Below are 16,424 nucleotides of genomic sequence, written 5' to 3' on the forward strand. Positions count from 1 at the left end.
ATAGGCAACAAGATACTTAGCAAGCAATTTAAAGGTAGAGAAATGAATAGAGTAGGCAAAAGTATATAGGGTATGTAAATACTTATAATACTTTTATTATAAAACCTATTATAATACTTTTCAGGCAAAACAGATTTCAGCCTACTTTTTATTCCTACATTCGCTGTTAGAAAAATACGCATTTACCTGAACATTTGCAGTTCAATCGTAATAAATTTTCCTTTATTTAGTGTTTGGCAATGCAAAGAGCATACGAAATGATAGAAAATATGATCAGAGAAAATCGATTCGATTTATATTAAGCATCGATGTGTATCCGAATACGAATGATGCACGTGTAACGTGGAAACGCGGGCCAAGGAACGACGAAGAGAGGCTGTGTACAAAAAGGCAAAAGAGAAGATGGAACTGCGAAAGGGGGATGAAGTAGAAACAAGAAGAGACCAGAGGATTGCGGGAAGAGGATAAAAGAGGGTGAAAGAGGGCTCGTAGAGAGAAAGGAGAGTGGAAACAGGCAGAGGACGAGAGAAAATAGGGTGAAAGGGGAAAAGAGAAGGTACAGAGAGACGCGGGAAAAAAGTGCGTGTACGGTGTGCAACATCCGACCCCTGTTCTCATCTCGCTTCCATATACGTTTCTCTCTGCGTCGTAGCGACGTGAGGGGTGGAAGCCATCTGCATCGCGATGAATGCCACTAACCACCCTGCGAGCACCCCTGAAAAACCCCCTTCACCTTCGTTTCAACCCCCTGTACGAAACGGCCCAGCCGGACCTGCGTGCCATGGGTTCTCAATTTGCGTCAGACGCATGCTTACTAATTTATGGATCATCTACGATCATTCGAATCGCTCTCTATTTGATCTCTATCTCGAGTGGGCAATTTTGTAAAAGGATAATTAGTCTGAATTTTTGTCGGTAGCGAAGTATTAAAAATAGTTGGGTATTAAAGAAATAGCAGATGATAACGATGGCGGATTAGATTTTTCAGTTTTGTTATGGAATTCTGTACGAGATTTCTAGTCAAAGTAAAAGAGCAGTTGACGTAAGAGCAGAGGAAGTAGATTGATAAAAATGTGCGATAGCGATGAATTTAAATTTTTTTTATCGATTATGTCATAGTTTCTGGATAGGTGGAGGTTTAATCGTTTAACGATACTTTGAAGAAGCGAAGAAAAAAACAAGTAGGAAGATTTATGAGTGACAATAACGTTGGAAAGGGTGCTAGGTTCATCTTTGTTCTCAGTGTTCTCCGTCTCGTCTCGGGAAGCTTTATTACCGCAGGGTGATGATTTGCAAAATAAGCCCTTCTGTTCGTTTGACTTTCGCCAGCTTCCCAAAGTCGGGCAGCTTTATCAAGTGTATGAATTAAATTGCCGTTTTATTACCCGTGGGGGAGCACGGTAAGGGCAACCACCCCCTTGGCTTCCTTCTCTCACGGGAGCAACATTATTCAACGTTAAACTTTGAAAGTATCCTTAGTGTCTGGACGAAGGAATCTATGATCGTTAACGATGTCTGCACGTGATTTATTTGTAAAATTCTTATTTAAATTGAGGATAATTCTATCTGAAATTTAATTAATGAGATGTTAACGTTAACACGTATGTTAGTAATTTTAATATTGAAATTTGTACTTAAATATGGGGGAAATTTCGAAAGTTAGATTTTAAACGGTAATTTCCAGGTGTAGTTTTTGTAGAAAATCGAACGGAACGCAGCATCGTCGAAGGAATATTTATCCTGCACCGGCGACTTCCGGAAACGCAACACGATTTCCGCATTATGCCGAGTACGTAGCGACGACTGTTACGAATCGCTACTCTAAAATCCCCTGTTGGATTCTAAACACACCCTTTACATACTGTGGGTGGGTTTATGGGGTTTAAGGGGTTGGTGACACAGGGGGATTTCGGCTGATCGATTGTACGTCACTCGCTACGTTTCTTAGACCCTCAAGTTTTACGCTTCGCGCTTCTATCCACGAATATTTAAATGTGCTTCCTCGAAACCGACCCTCGACGAATCAATTATACACGGTGGACCGTAATTCGTGGTACAAACGAAATCAAAGTGATTTTATAGCTGAAAACATGTAATAAAAAAATGAAAAATATCAAATTGAGCTACAGATTCGTTTATTCTCCCTAAATTTGTTCTCTTTCCTTGCTCGAATCCAAAATTCCTATCCATCCCACGAGCCTCAAAATATAAATTTCTTATTTATCGTACAATTTTGTACGTTCCATAAAAGATACGTCGCACTTAAGAAACCTCTAGCGTAACGTAGGTATCGTGTTTATCAGGGTTTTCAGTGGTTCGCGTATGGCAAACAAACACGCTTTCAACCCCTTCTCCAGTGTTTGCCCAGTGCCTGTTTATCGTTGAATTATAAACAAAGCTTGTTTCACATCGGCATCCCTCACGCGACATACTTAATCGCCCTATTTTGCTGTCGCGCGCACACCACCGGTGCTATGTTAAAAAGAAAACGGTCTGTGAAAAGAGAAAGATGGCGTCGATCATCCGAGAGACCAGGGGTAAATTTGAAAAAGTCTCCGTACTTCCTCTTTCTTCTCCTTTCGTCCTTTACTTCCTACTTTCTACGTCGTCGTCGTCGTCGTCATCGTCGACCGTGTTCCTGTCTCTGTCTGTCTTTCAGCTTAGCAAAACCCACGGCAATCACGGCGGCTGCAATTTTTATGAAGTCCTCGTCGGGCCTTCGAGTTCTTGAATAATTCAGGGTCAAGCGGCGTGGGCGAAAATGGCGCTTGCGCGCGGCTCGGCTAGGTAATACACACTGAATTTTTTGGTCGAGCACGGTGAAAAACTCGCCCCGCTCGTGCGCGCCACTTGTGCGATGCTTGAACGGTCTACCACTTTAATAATTTCGTGGTACGTCGAGTAGTTGCGAGGTGGAAATAAAATAGGGAACCACCCCCGAGTCGTTGCTGCGCCGAAAAAATTTTGTTCCCTCTGTCCTTCCTGCTGTTCGTCTCTGTCTTTTTCACCCGTGCTCGCCCCCTCGTCGAAAGAATACGTTGTTCGCTAATATTTTCCGGCGGATCAAAAAGCGAAAAATAAAAAAAAGGAAAAGTCTCGACGAGCCAGTCGAAGCGACATTATATAACGAACCTTCTAACGCTCGTTGAAAAATAATTATCTCTGAATGATCGCCGGCTTCCCGCGCCTTTTCCTTCTCATTGTTTCGTAAAACAGCCTCGATTAATCGTTGATCGCTAATTGTTTAGTGTTAATTGTTTAAATAACCGAGCTCGATAGGCTGCAGGTAGAAGGTGAATGAATTTCTCTCGTACGAGCGAGTTATGCTTGGCTCCATATCAAAACCGCAACTGGCTACGATCGAAAACGATGCTTTTAATAATAAGTTAATTATCGGTTGACGATCAAGAAGAGGTAAGTCAAGGAATAATACGAAAGCAATTGAGTAATTGTCTCAGAGAGTATAATTGGAAGAAAGGTATGATATTTTGGAGAACGAGGGATATACGCTATTACTGCTCGTATGCAAACGAAAGGTATTATAACATTTTTTGGCAAATGACTATCGCGTGCATCACGGAAAACATTTTGAAATTCCATTATCGTTGCAACGAGACACGTCTGTCATGATCATATCGCTAGAACGTGAAATCGGTCTGAAAATATGCGCACAAGCTGCGATATAATTTCTATTGAAGATTTTACAGTTGTGAGATCGTTACTATATGAATCTGGTTGAAAAGCTGTGCTACAACTGTGTGTCGCTCTTGCACGAAGCTTTAGAACAGACTTCACCGTACCATACCATAGAGCGACAATATAAAACACTGTAAACGTGTAAAAAGTTACAATTAGATAAAATCCTGTTAAAAAATCCTTTTCAACGACGGTTTATAGTCTGCGACAGAAAGGAAAGCTGTATTTCTTATGAAAAATTTCCGAAACCTTCGATAAACGTAAAAATCAAGGCGCGAAAGGGGTCAGAAGACACCCACTGGAGAACCAGAAACGTCACGATGACGATGCGAGCCTTCAGATAGGAAAAGATAAATGAAAATCGAGTTCGTCGACAAAAACCGATTGATCCCGAAAGGCAGAGGAAAAGAGAGACAGAGAGTGAGAGGGAGAGAGAGAGAATTGTTGTAAAGGGGGTGAGATTGGGAGGACAGGTCGTAGGTGAGGCTTCGAGGTTGCTTCGAGGACGGTGGACATCGATCAGGGAAACGTCGTAAGGACGGACGTCCTTTCGTCCTGCGGAGGGGTTGATGGATGCGAGATTACAGCGGCGGGGACACTCGTTGACACCCCATGATGTATCACCCGCAGCCTCCAGCTAGTAGCTCGGCTACTTACCACCCGGAATGGGTTTGCAGGCCTTCCACCAGAACGAAAAAGAGAAGTCGTTCCCTCGGCGTGCTCCGCCTCCACGCCCTCCTTCCTTTTTTTTTCTTTTTTTCGCCGGCCGTTCGCGTAGCGAATTAATCCCACCCCGAGTCGATTTTAATCTTAATCGCTCTTCGCTGTCAGTCAGGTGTATTCGCGGTGTAATAAATACTAATATAAACGTGGAATTTACTAGAGAGAGATATATAGAATATTTTCTGAGAAGGGGTAGTTTTGAATACAAAAATCGAATCGTTAATTTAATAAATTAAACTCATTGCAGTAGACTGCGGATGTTTATGCAGTTAAGGGTGTGGAAATACGTAGAATGCATGTACACGATATGCAAAATATATAACGCTATACCATCTTGCCGCCTATGGTGGCAAACCCTTGGAAAATGTCTCTGTCGAATACGGAGAAAAATGACGATGCAAATCTGCAAGTAACAAGACAACTTCCATTTGCTGTGCAGATTTTCGTGCGGCTAACTTCGAGCTAGAAGCTGTCCAAACTTAGGAAACTCTGAAAGAAATGGAATTAAGAAATACGTGTTCGTATTCGAAATAAATAGTCGAAAATCGGACACTTTTCCGTTAAACATAGATAAGTTTGAGAAAGTTTAGCGTGAAGCACGCGTCTCTAAGATTCGCGACAGTCGCAGTGACGTGCGTTAGAAAAGAACGTTGCGTAAAAATATTGCGGATCTTTTCACACGTACAGGGTAGATATCTAAAGTGCGTCTACTATGAGAGTGAGTGTTCGGATGGTCGATGGAAATATCTGTAGCGAATGGAGAACAAGTTCCATTATGTGTTCGAGGATTATCACGCGTGCCACCGCATTGAGATTTAGCTGTACGCGATAAGAACGTATATTACGTATATGTCTGTAAGAATACGATATACAGCACTAGAATATAGTACTACGATATTTCCTGAATAAAACAGACATGCATTTAATCGTGCTCGTAAAAACATAAATCTACAGCAACTTCCACGATCGTCAAAGTCAACCGCGAGAACAAATCGCGATATAATTCAACGATCGCGTTGCTTCTCCCTCGGAGCATCCACGCGCGCACCCACCGCGACCTCGTACGGAAATATTCGACGATAGGAAAGAGGGTGGTGGGTGTGGAACGGCTCGGAAACAGGAGAACGGGGCGAAACGAGAAAAAGAAGGACAGGATAGAGGGTAGCGTAGATAAGTCGGGGGTTGTCGGGGCATCTGCTTTCTTTCGTGCTTCCGGCCATCTTCTGCCACCCCTTTCGTCCTTCTTTTTCGGGGTGGAAACGGCTCCGATCCATTCTCGTGGAGACGTTGTATCGGGCCAACACACTGAGGCCCTTGTGCATGCAGGGATAGAAAGAGCGCGAGCGGGTTTGTGGACAGCGAAAAAGAAGAGAAAAAGAGGGAGAATAAGCGTGTGGGTGGAGGTGGGCGAGAAGAAGAACGTGCTGAATAGAAGATTGGAACTCTTTCTGCGGTGACGGCGCTTCTTCCGGCGGGGTGGCTGATAGTGCCGGCTATTTCCGGTGGCCACCGTGACATTGCTATCACCGAGCTACGTCTACTATACCCCCGAGGCCATCCGCGTTAAACGTCCTCTCCTCGAAGGCTCGCGTGTACCACCACCCTTTTGACCACCCTCTTGTACGTATTTTTGCATGGGCGGATTTTTGCCCGAGTTTCTTGCCACGTCTTCGCGTCCTGAATTCTGGACACCTCTCGCTGCACGAGACTTCCTCGATGGCGTGGTTGCCGAGCTTCTTTGTATCGTGTACTCTCTTATTTTTTTTTTCTTTTTTTTTCGTACATTTTTTTGTTTCGTAAATCGTCGACGTTGGTTTATCTCGCGAAAGATTCGAGGATGAGATAAACGTGTACATGTATATGTGTTAAAGAGCGAGATAGGTGTATACATATATATTTATTTATTCAAGGTAGAAGAGATCGACGTAATGGAAATTCTTGTTGATAGATTTCGACGTTCGTTTCCATATCGCGCGACAAAAGGATTTTTCGTATGGAAATTTAAACGCAATCAATGGATAGATATACAGAACCGGTGGAATCCAAGTGCGAGATAAGGACGTTTACCAACGTTGCAATTGATCGCGAGAAAAGATAGAGATATCGCGATGTCCGTATATCCACTGACACTGGCTGTACTTCGCGGCTTATCGGTTATCGCATATCGAGCGCCCTGCAGTCCAATGAGCTCTCAGACATATCGTAAGCCAGCCGAACATCGACCCTTCGATTATGTCAGTTTATCATCGGTGTAACACGGACAAAGGAGATCGCCTCGACACGTCGCGACGAGTAACACACTCTTGGACAATCTTCCCGCCTCTCGAAACACTCTGATCCGAAATTCGAATTTCCAATCCATCAAAGAGTAAATATTTCAGACACGTCGTATTGTTGATACTTCAAATATAAAAAGAGAATATGACAGATATGCTGTTTTCATTTCATTTTTCCTGATGTTTATATCAAATTAGACAATTCGAACGATCTTCTATTTTATTTGGAAAGGAATCAAGTAAACCAGAAAATTATTAAAGAAACGTCTATTTAAGTTTAATAGCTTTGTTACTTTTGATGTACAAAATAAAATCAGTAAACTGATTAATGCCATCTTCCATCACGCTATCTGTCAATTTCGTTATTCGATTCTCTTTGTCAGAAATTTGTTTGCTGCTATCCAATACTTTCTTATCTAAAATTTTGTGATTTCACAAGACGCAGTAATTAGTCGTCTCCAAAACTCATTAAAAAATTTTGACGTATGAATCCTAGATAACAGGCTAGTTACTTTTACATTGAAAGAGGGTTCTTTTATATGGCTGCATTTATGGGGATTAAAGTAGATTTGTAGGCTAGCAACAACTACTAGAACCCACAGGGTTACAGTCTTCAGTAACTGCCTGGATACTGGATACTTACTTTTCAGTAAAGCCTGGATACTTTATGGCCAAGTATACATACTTGTAGAAAACGATGTAAGAATATTAGAAGTGCCAGGTAATCTTAACCGGGATTATTTAATTGTCAATTTGACCGCGCTTAAGCCTGCCAGTAACCTTGGCAACAGTTGTCTTTAGGAAAATCTTTGCTGACCTTCATTTGGTTCTTTAATGACTTTTCTTACCCTTATATTTTCAGGTATTTTCTTTATGGCCCTAGCGTTAACGTTTTCTTTTTTTCGCATTTATTTAGTTATAACGTCCGTGTTACAGCCATCTGTTTTGCGTTGACACTTTTTGTGGTATTTGCTATTTGAATCAAATAACTATGTGGTAAGATTTATTGATCTTAACGCACTTATTGATCTTAATGACGCATTGAAAACACATGATAGTTTCTCGTCATTATACCGAATTAATTAATAGTATTGATATACAGGGTGGTTGGTAACTGGTGGTACAAGCGGAAAGGGGGTGATTCTATGCGAAAAAAGAAGTCGAAAATATAGAATAAAAATTTCTTTTTTAATTTTTTTTTTTTAATTTTTCCATCGAGACAACGATCTACAGTGAAGTCCGTTATAACGACACGTGATAAAGCGCACGCATACCGAGCGAAAATTCAAAATCGATTTTCTTGAAAACAAAGCCTCAAACGAAAAATTTTTATTATATATTTTCGACTTCTTTTTTCGCGTAGAATCATCCCCTTTCCGCTTGTACCACCAGTTACCAACCACCCTGTATAAGTTTAATTATTCCGTACGGAGATTGAATTTTAAAACGTTGAAGTTTCATCTAACTCGATCAGTTTCATAGATTGAAAATTACACGATGCAAATATTTTTTCAGTTTATTCCATATTATCTATCTCATTTAGTTTAATTCCATTATCTATGTCATCTTTGTGTAACGAATAAGCTTATAGAATTAAGCGATTTGTTATCTAAGAATCGAACGTTAATGGTGTATTTATTTAAGAAAATCGACCAACAAGAAGCAGAGTTGATTAATTTGCTTTCTGAGAACTTGATATATCGTAACCTGTTAAATCACGAATTACCAAATTAAAAACAAAGTAACAAGATCTTTAAAAGATTCATTAACAGAACGATACTTTTAATACTTCTTTTTACGATACGATTAGTCACGTCGATGCACGAAATTGTTTTCAACTACGATTGGATCACGACGCGGCAGGCATGCAGGCATTCTCAGATTCGCGCTTCGCATTTAGCCGGAATTCAATGACGTCGAGGGGTGGCTTCCAGCACGCTGATTCATAAGAGGCCAGCACACGATTAGCCGCTGTTTGGATCCATTTAGCATTCGACCGGCCATTAAGGACCGGTCGATACACCGGAATCGTTGAACTTGCAATCGAGACACTGCTGTCCTTCAATAGACTCGTCTCTCGGCTTGGTAATGCCTCTGTGGCCGAGCCCTTTCATTCGACACTTTCGATAATCCGGTCAGGAATTCCGTCGCGTCAAAAGTGAAAGACAAATTGGGAATTGATCGTGCCCGTCCCTTGTCCCTTCGATCTATCGCGATCTTCTAAACCTTCACCGATATCTCTGCCTCTTCTCACGGAATAAAGCGATGAAACAGAACAAAAACGGGTGAAAAAGGCTAAAAAGAAAGGATTACTTCTGTTTCTCGATACCCATTCTCAAGTTCTCAGTTCACAATGGAAATCACGATTCTGAATGGACCTGAAAATTGTTTACTTTCCACTTTTTTTTCCTTGATAGCCAGCGAAGTGAGAATGGTAGCCATTCTACAGGCGACACGTTTTATCCTGAATTCGTTCAATGGTCGTGTTAACGAGTTACGATTGAACACGGTGGCGCCCTACCAGAGACATTCTTCTTGCCGTAGCTGTCGACCGATCGCATGTCCGCCTTTGTCTCTCGAACCGCCATCTTTCGATCTTTTTCACCCTTCGAACTAGAGCAGAGGAATTGCCGCGCGACTGCAGGTAATTTCAGGTACCAAGGGGAAGTAATACGACACCGCTATCGAAAGCATTTCACTTTTTCTTTTCTTTTCTTCTCTTTCTTCGCTTCAACTTCTTCATCCCCCTCGTTACTCTTCTTCTTCGTTCTTAATTCCAGGGATTCACCCTCTGTACACGGTAGAGTTTCGGTTCGTCGACCCCTCCATCTAAGAATCCAAGAGACTGTTCCCGATTGCTCGTTATTTCGACAAAAAAGAGAAACCAGATGAGACAAAGACGCTGGAAACGAAGGCGATCCGATATTTTCACCGGTTTCACATAGAGCGGCGAGCTCTTTTCTACGGCCGCGTGGAAAGCCGCGGGAGACCTTTCGAGGAAAATGCGAGAACCTGTGGGAAATTGTGAATGGGGCCGACATTCTACCTGATCGCGGAGATACCAGGAAACGCGGTCTTTCAGTTGCGATGGAATTTATTACAAGAATTCGAATGAAGATTCAAATGAATTCTCTACAGCAAAAGGAAATAAGTCCAATTTACACTTTTCCAGCTCGAAAACGTTCGTTGCCTAATTATCGATGGAAACTTTCAAAATGCAGAAATATACGAAACGCGTATAAGAATATAGAATATTCGAACGAGGAATTTGTTATAGTAAGCAAAACACATTTCTAAGTAAGACAATTTTTGTAGTTACAAATCACGAAAATATAAAATTGCGTAAATATCTCTCTACTAGCGTTCACCTATGTTATCCAAATTTTCCATTTGATAAAATTTGTTTCCATCATGGTCGTGCTGTCAAATTAATTTAAATCCTATTGCTTCCCAGAACCTAAAAATTCTTTCACAGAATCTACAACCTTCTATCTCGAGTCTTAGGCGACCCAAAATTTTCATCGTAGTTTAGACGTTTTTGGAGAAGTTTGCGAGGTATAATACAGAAGGAAGTAGGTAGCACGAGGATAAATACAAGCAGGTTATCGATGATCTCGTCGCTAGGAAAGATCGAAATGAATGGTGGCGAGGAATTTCATTCACGATCTCGCAGCGGTCATCTCGAAAGGACATCTCTGAACTATGTTATCCGAGACCAGGCTGTAGAACGAGGAAATAATCATGGAAGAAACGGATTCTCGAGTTTCGCCAGGATCTCGTCGCTTCCTGCTGATAGAGAACACCCTGTGGATCACGAAGCGTGCGGAGAACGATATTAAAGATTTACATCATCTTGTCATTTTATCTCGAATTATTGCCAGGAAGTAGAGTAGCTTAATGAACGAGTGATTAAACGAATTCAATACGGAGGATTACATTTAAAAGCGATTAGGAGGATAAAACTAATTTAGGTCGAAAAGGTCCAGGTAAGAATTCCAAATTTTCGAAATAACCTGAGTCAGCAGTATTTCATACAAATAAGCACAAGTTAAATTTTATTACTCCCATTCTCTAAGGGACTAAAAGTAAATGCGAAGTCATAAATAAAAATATGGTAATCCGTACCCGACGTCATGCTAATGAGAAACTTTTCACAACTTTGTTTTTCCCTCGGGTGCTGTATATCGTGAAAATTTTTATAACACATAAGAAGCAATTTTAAATGGAGAAAAAAAATTCATATTTATTAAGTTATTCGAAAATCTCTTTTTGTTTTATGAGGATATAGTATACGCACAACGTTTTCTTCTTTTATCTTATTTTGACGAACTACGTACAATCAATTTTGTTCTGTTGAAATAAACATCGCGACATTTCACAGACTTGGTTTTACATTTGTACGAAGGTGCATGAAGGTTGTAAAAACACAGTCGAAAATATAGAATAAAAATTCTTTTTTAAATTGTTTTATTTTTTTTTTTTTTTTAATTTTTCCATCGAGACAACGATATATAGTGAGATCCGTTATAACGACACGTGATAAAGCGCACGCGTACCGAGCGAAAATTCAAAGTCGATTTTCTCGAAAACAAAGCCTCAAACGAAAAATTTTTATTCTATATTTTCGACTTCTTTTTTCGCGTAGAATCATCCCCTTTCTGCTTGTACCACCAGCTACCAACCACCCTGTATATAAATAATAAAGTAATAATAATAAAACAAAAATAAAAATATATAAATAATATATATGTAAATATATAAAATATAGATAATCTATATCTTCTAATGTAATCACGATACAATCTGCGTCCTCTAACATAATTACGATAAAATAATTACACACAAATATCACGATCACGGCATCTCCACGCAAGAAAAATGTATGCGGAAGATACAGATAAACAGACGTACCGTAACATACGTTGATGAATCAGAAGATACAAACAATCTGTATCTTCTAACGTAATCATAATACGACATTATACATGCATAAATGCCACGATCATGTCATCTGTCCAAAAAAAAAGAGGTACGCATATGTTGAAAAAAATGGGAGTTTATGGTCAACAGCCATTGCTACCCTGTTCGCATTGAGAGAAAAAAGAAACCATAGCAAAGAGCGACGCGTGGGAAAGGAGGGTGTCCTATAAGAGTTAATGAGACTAATCCCGTCGTTCTGACGAGCTGCGAGTAGAAGAGATCTCATCCGCGGACGAGCGGATCGTCACCAGTGTCACCTGTGTCCTGGCCGGCTGCTGGTGTCCTGCGGCGTGGCACACCTATTCAAGACCGAGAACGAGAGGAGAGGAGCGTGCACGAGGCTGTTTGCCAAGGAACAGCGTAGAACCGGTAGATGAAAGAAGAGCGAGAGAGTCGCGCGAGTAAGAATAACCGCTTGGCAAACAAAGAGTCCACCGCGATAACGAACCTGTCGACGCGGGCCTCGAACTCGTTCCGAACTCGTTTCCGTTTTGCTGGGTGGGGAGAAAAATCGTTAACTCGTTGCACTAGGGTTGCAACGCTTGCAGACGCATGCTTCGCAGATTTTCGGTCGCTACCTCTCACGTGGACCACGTTCTCTCTAGCATTTTTCAATCTTTCAGCAGATCGTTCGGTTAATCTTTGTACGTTACGGAAGAGTATTCTTCTGCCAGAGAAATTTAGCGAGAAAAGTATGTGACATGATGTTTTTGACTGTGCCCGAAGAATTTCGGATTTTCGTAACACATACTGCTCTGATGAACCTATGCTAGAGATTTCATGCGTGTACCATGTACTTATAGAGACGAGAGGAATTTTCGCGCAATTCCGAAGCTGTTACAAGTAATGTTCGCGAGAGAATCATATAGCTCGAGCTATAACATAGATTACACGTAACTATATAACGACCCTGTATATAAGATAATTACAATGCAATAATTATACGTGCACAAATATCACGATCCGCACAAGAGGAGCACATCTATTGGGTTGGAAACTAATGTCAAAAGTATGCTGATACAGGCGCACATACATACGTTGAAGATACAGAAGATGAAGACGATCTGTATCTTCTAACGTGATTTCGCTTTCCTTTTTAGAAATCGATAACAGTGAATTGGGAATGTGCATAGAAGAAATTTGAAACTCGTGGAACCATTTAAAAAATGTTATTAAATACTCTTGATCTTATTATACACAGATGTGTATACTAAATATATAACACACAATATTATGCTGTATATACATTTAACGTATAAATGTACAAATATATGTATAACATGCACATTGTAGCTGTACATAATTGTTATCATCTGAAATATAATTGACATAAGTATAGATTATAGTTAAGTATAGTTAGTAGTATATAGACATAGTGAGTATAGTTGACAATATCAGGGTGCTAGAAAGATTTAACATACCTGTACGTACGTACCCCAATAATGTACTGTTTGAGAAGATTAAGTAAGTATGTTCGTTAAATGCTAAAGTTAAGCTCGTTAAGTAAGTAATTGTCTACTTGAAAATATATCGTAAAACCAACATCGTATTTAGCAAAAGTCCATCACTCTTCTCTTTTATCTTACTTTATGTTTTTCTTCTTTAATTCCGGTCGTAATTTGATCGCAATTTCGAATTCTCTGCATATAATGATACCGCTTTTTCAACGTGTCCCTTTATGATCCCGCGATTATTCGATTCCAACGTAGTAGCGCGAAGCTTGCAGAGGATTTTGATCGATGCACAGACATTTTGGGACAATAAAGCGCGCGTTGATACCCGTCGAATATGCCGGTATAATTTTCAACGGATCGTTTATCCCGCGTTTCGACGGTTCTCGTTTTTTCCGCTACCCACCGCCCACCCCATTCCCACTGAAACCCGCGGATCCCAGCGTTCGATGATTTATCGTACACGGAAAATCACGCGCGTATATATCGTATAATAATGTAATCGTGGATACACCGGGCGAACCTAGCCGTCCGGTTGGTCGAAAAATTTTCGCGGAAAAGCGACCGGGAATAGATATTCGCGGTAGAATATAACGAAAATAATTCCCCATGTGACGCACTGTCCGTTGATTATTTTATTCCCTAGCAACAGGTGATCACTCTTTCGCCACTGTTTTTCCATGATCGGCGAAAAACCGACGTGCAACAAACTATCCGATAATGCGGCTAGCGAATAATCAACCGCGATTCCGTGGATATCCGTGTGTATCGGGTAAATGTTTCGTGACAGCTTACAACGAGATACTATAGGATACACGTTACAATGAAACACTCTAATATAAATGAATCGCGTAATCAACGATTCTTGCGAATAAAATCAGAATTCGACAATGTACGCGAAAAAATATTTTGCTACTTTCGATATGCAACACTTTGACCTTCTTTCCTCGTTTTATCAACGCGTTCATGCTACGTGATAGCAAAATATAACGAGAAAATTGGTTAATTCGGATATCAATACGATGTATAATAATTTGCTAAAACCATTTTATATATTATATCTTCCACTTGGCATAAAAATTTGTCCATTTATTAACATCGTCGTGTCGGATAGCAATTTCCTTCTAGATCGTAGCATACTGGAACAAATTGATGTTACGACGAGAAAGATTCTAAATTCAATTATTTTTAACACCATTATACATTTTATACTATTCTTTCGTTATTTATGAATATTTTCTAAACAAGTCAAGGTGCACAGAGGATTAGAGTTCTCTTACAGTAATTCTCCTCGAATAACATCCAGGAGGTAGTATCCTCTATAAAAACAACAGTGCTGGATTTTTAGGACAAGCAAGCAAACAAAGGCATCATCTCGAGGAACATTCGAGGGAGATGTTTTTTCAGCGACCCTCTTTAGCAGGAAGAATCACGCGAGCAAGGATCTACGATGCTGGTAAACCGTATTATCCCGCTGGATCTCGTGTCCCACGTACAGATCTCGCAAGCAATAGAAAAGATCAGCGCAAACCCAACCGCGATCCGTATTCTCGCTCGGCAACTTCGAAGATTTTCTCGAAGGACGAACTTTCGGTCAGGGGAAAGCCTATTAGTCGCGAGGATCCCGAGGATCCTTCGTTTCTAGCCAGGGAATAGTCAGTCTGTTGGCCTAGCGAATCGCAAAATCCTACCAACAAAGGCCGCACGCCACGTACTTTCGAAAAACCGCGTGCTTTCCGACCTCCGTCTCCTTATCGCTCCGTTACTTCTTTCTCCATCGAGTTTACCTTCTCGTTCGTGTCACCTTTCCACCTGCTGAAGGCATAAATCATGGCCGTTCGTTCGTTTCGAGTTCAGAGATCGGTTTGCAGGTGTCTCGACCGCCGAATTTCACGGTTGTGAAGGACAGCCTTCTCTTACGCCTTCGCAGTACTTGCGATTTCACGGACTTCCAGAGGAAACCTTCCTTCGGTTCATCTATTTTCTTACTTCCGTCACGCTTGTGGAAATGGCACGCGAGATTCGAAGATTGGTGAACCGATCAGTTGGTTTCATGGTGGGAAATCTTGAACAGGTCTGTTACAATGTTCTATGGACGATACAATACATGGTGGATACTTACGCAAATTCATATTTTTCCGATCATCGTCAGCAGGATGGAAATTACGAAACTGTGTCACGGACTAAGTATTGGAAAGAGTGTTGTACTATACCATGGATTTTTTATATATCGTATCTCTGCACGTGAATGTGAAAACGTTGCCCAGTATCTTGGCCACAAAACCACACTGTACACACTTTTGCTCAAGTATTGTACACACAACATGCCACTGTGTACGAAAAGTGGCATTGTGAGACAAGTACGGTAAAGTAAACGTACTATTAACAAGGAAATAAAGAGAAGCGGAATAAATGAAGATACAATGTCAAAGCATGTAATTGTCAACTTGTACTAGGTGATAATCGATTAATTATTAAGTGTATTTAAGTTAATTAGACTTTAAGGGTAGGGGAGAAAGGTAAATAAAAGAAGAAAGATAAAAGAAGATACAAAAGCACGGCATATGATTGCCAAATTGTAATAGGCTATAAATTATACCATAAAATACCCTGTATTTTAAAATTCCCATAAATTTCCCATGAATGTATGAATATAAAAACTAATATTAGTATGTCCGAAAAGTTCCTTTCGTTTTATAAGGAAATAATAGACGTACAACGTTTTTTGTTTCATATTATTTTGTCGAATTACGTACGATCCATTTTCTTCTGTTTTGATAAACACCGCGACATTTCACAGACTTGTTTTAACGTTTGTACGAAGGTGCACTGTTGTAAAAAAAAACATGTTTGCGAAGAAAGACACTTTTCGGATAAGCAATAATATCAGTTTAATCGTGTTCTAGCAACGAGACTCGAAAAACTTTTTGGAAACGGGTCGATACCTTGTCAAAGTATCCGGGAAGATCGTTCTTTCTTTCGACGAGCGATCGGCCGTGAGACGATTACTCGTTCGAGTTCCGATCGCTTCTAACGCTCAAATTATTCGGAAGTTTGCCATTGAAATCGATCTTCCGTTACTCCCTTGCGACAAACATTTGCACGGCTTTCCACCAAGGGAATCTGTCCGTTGGACGTTTTTTCGTCGCGACAAGACGTCCTTGAAGATATTCGTCCTAGTGTATCCAATTGAGATAACAAACGGACGTTATCTTCGATCTTGACTTCGAAAACGAAACGTGGCAAAACGGTGAAGCGGTAGTCGTGAACGCGTCGCCGACCCGTCGATATTACGATT

The sequence above is a fragment of the Bombus flavifrons genome, chromosome 12 (genome assembly GCF_040668555.2).
Source record: "Bombus flavifrons isolate JBK064 chromosome 12, iyBomFlav1_principal, whole genome shotgun sequence".
Classification (NCBI taxonomy): domain Eukaryota; kingdom Metazoa; phylum Arthropoda; class Insecta; order Hymenoptera; family Apidae; genus Bombus; species Bombus flavifrons.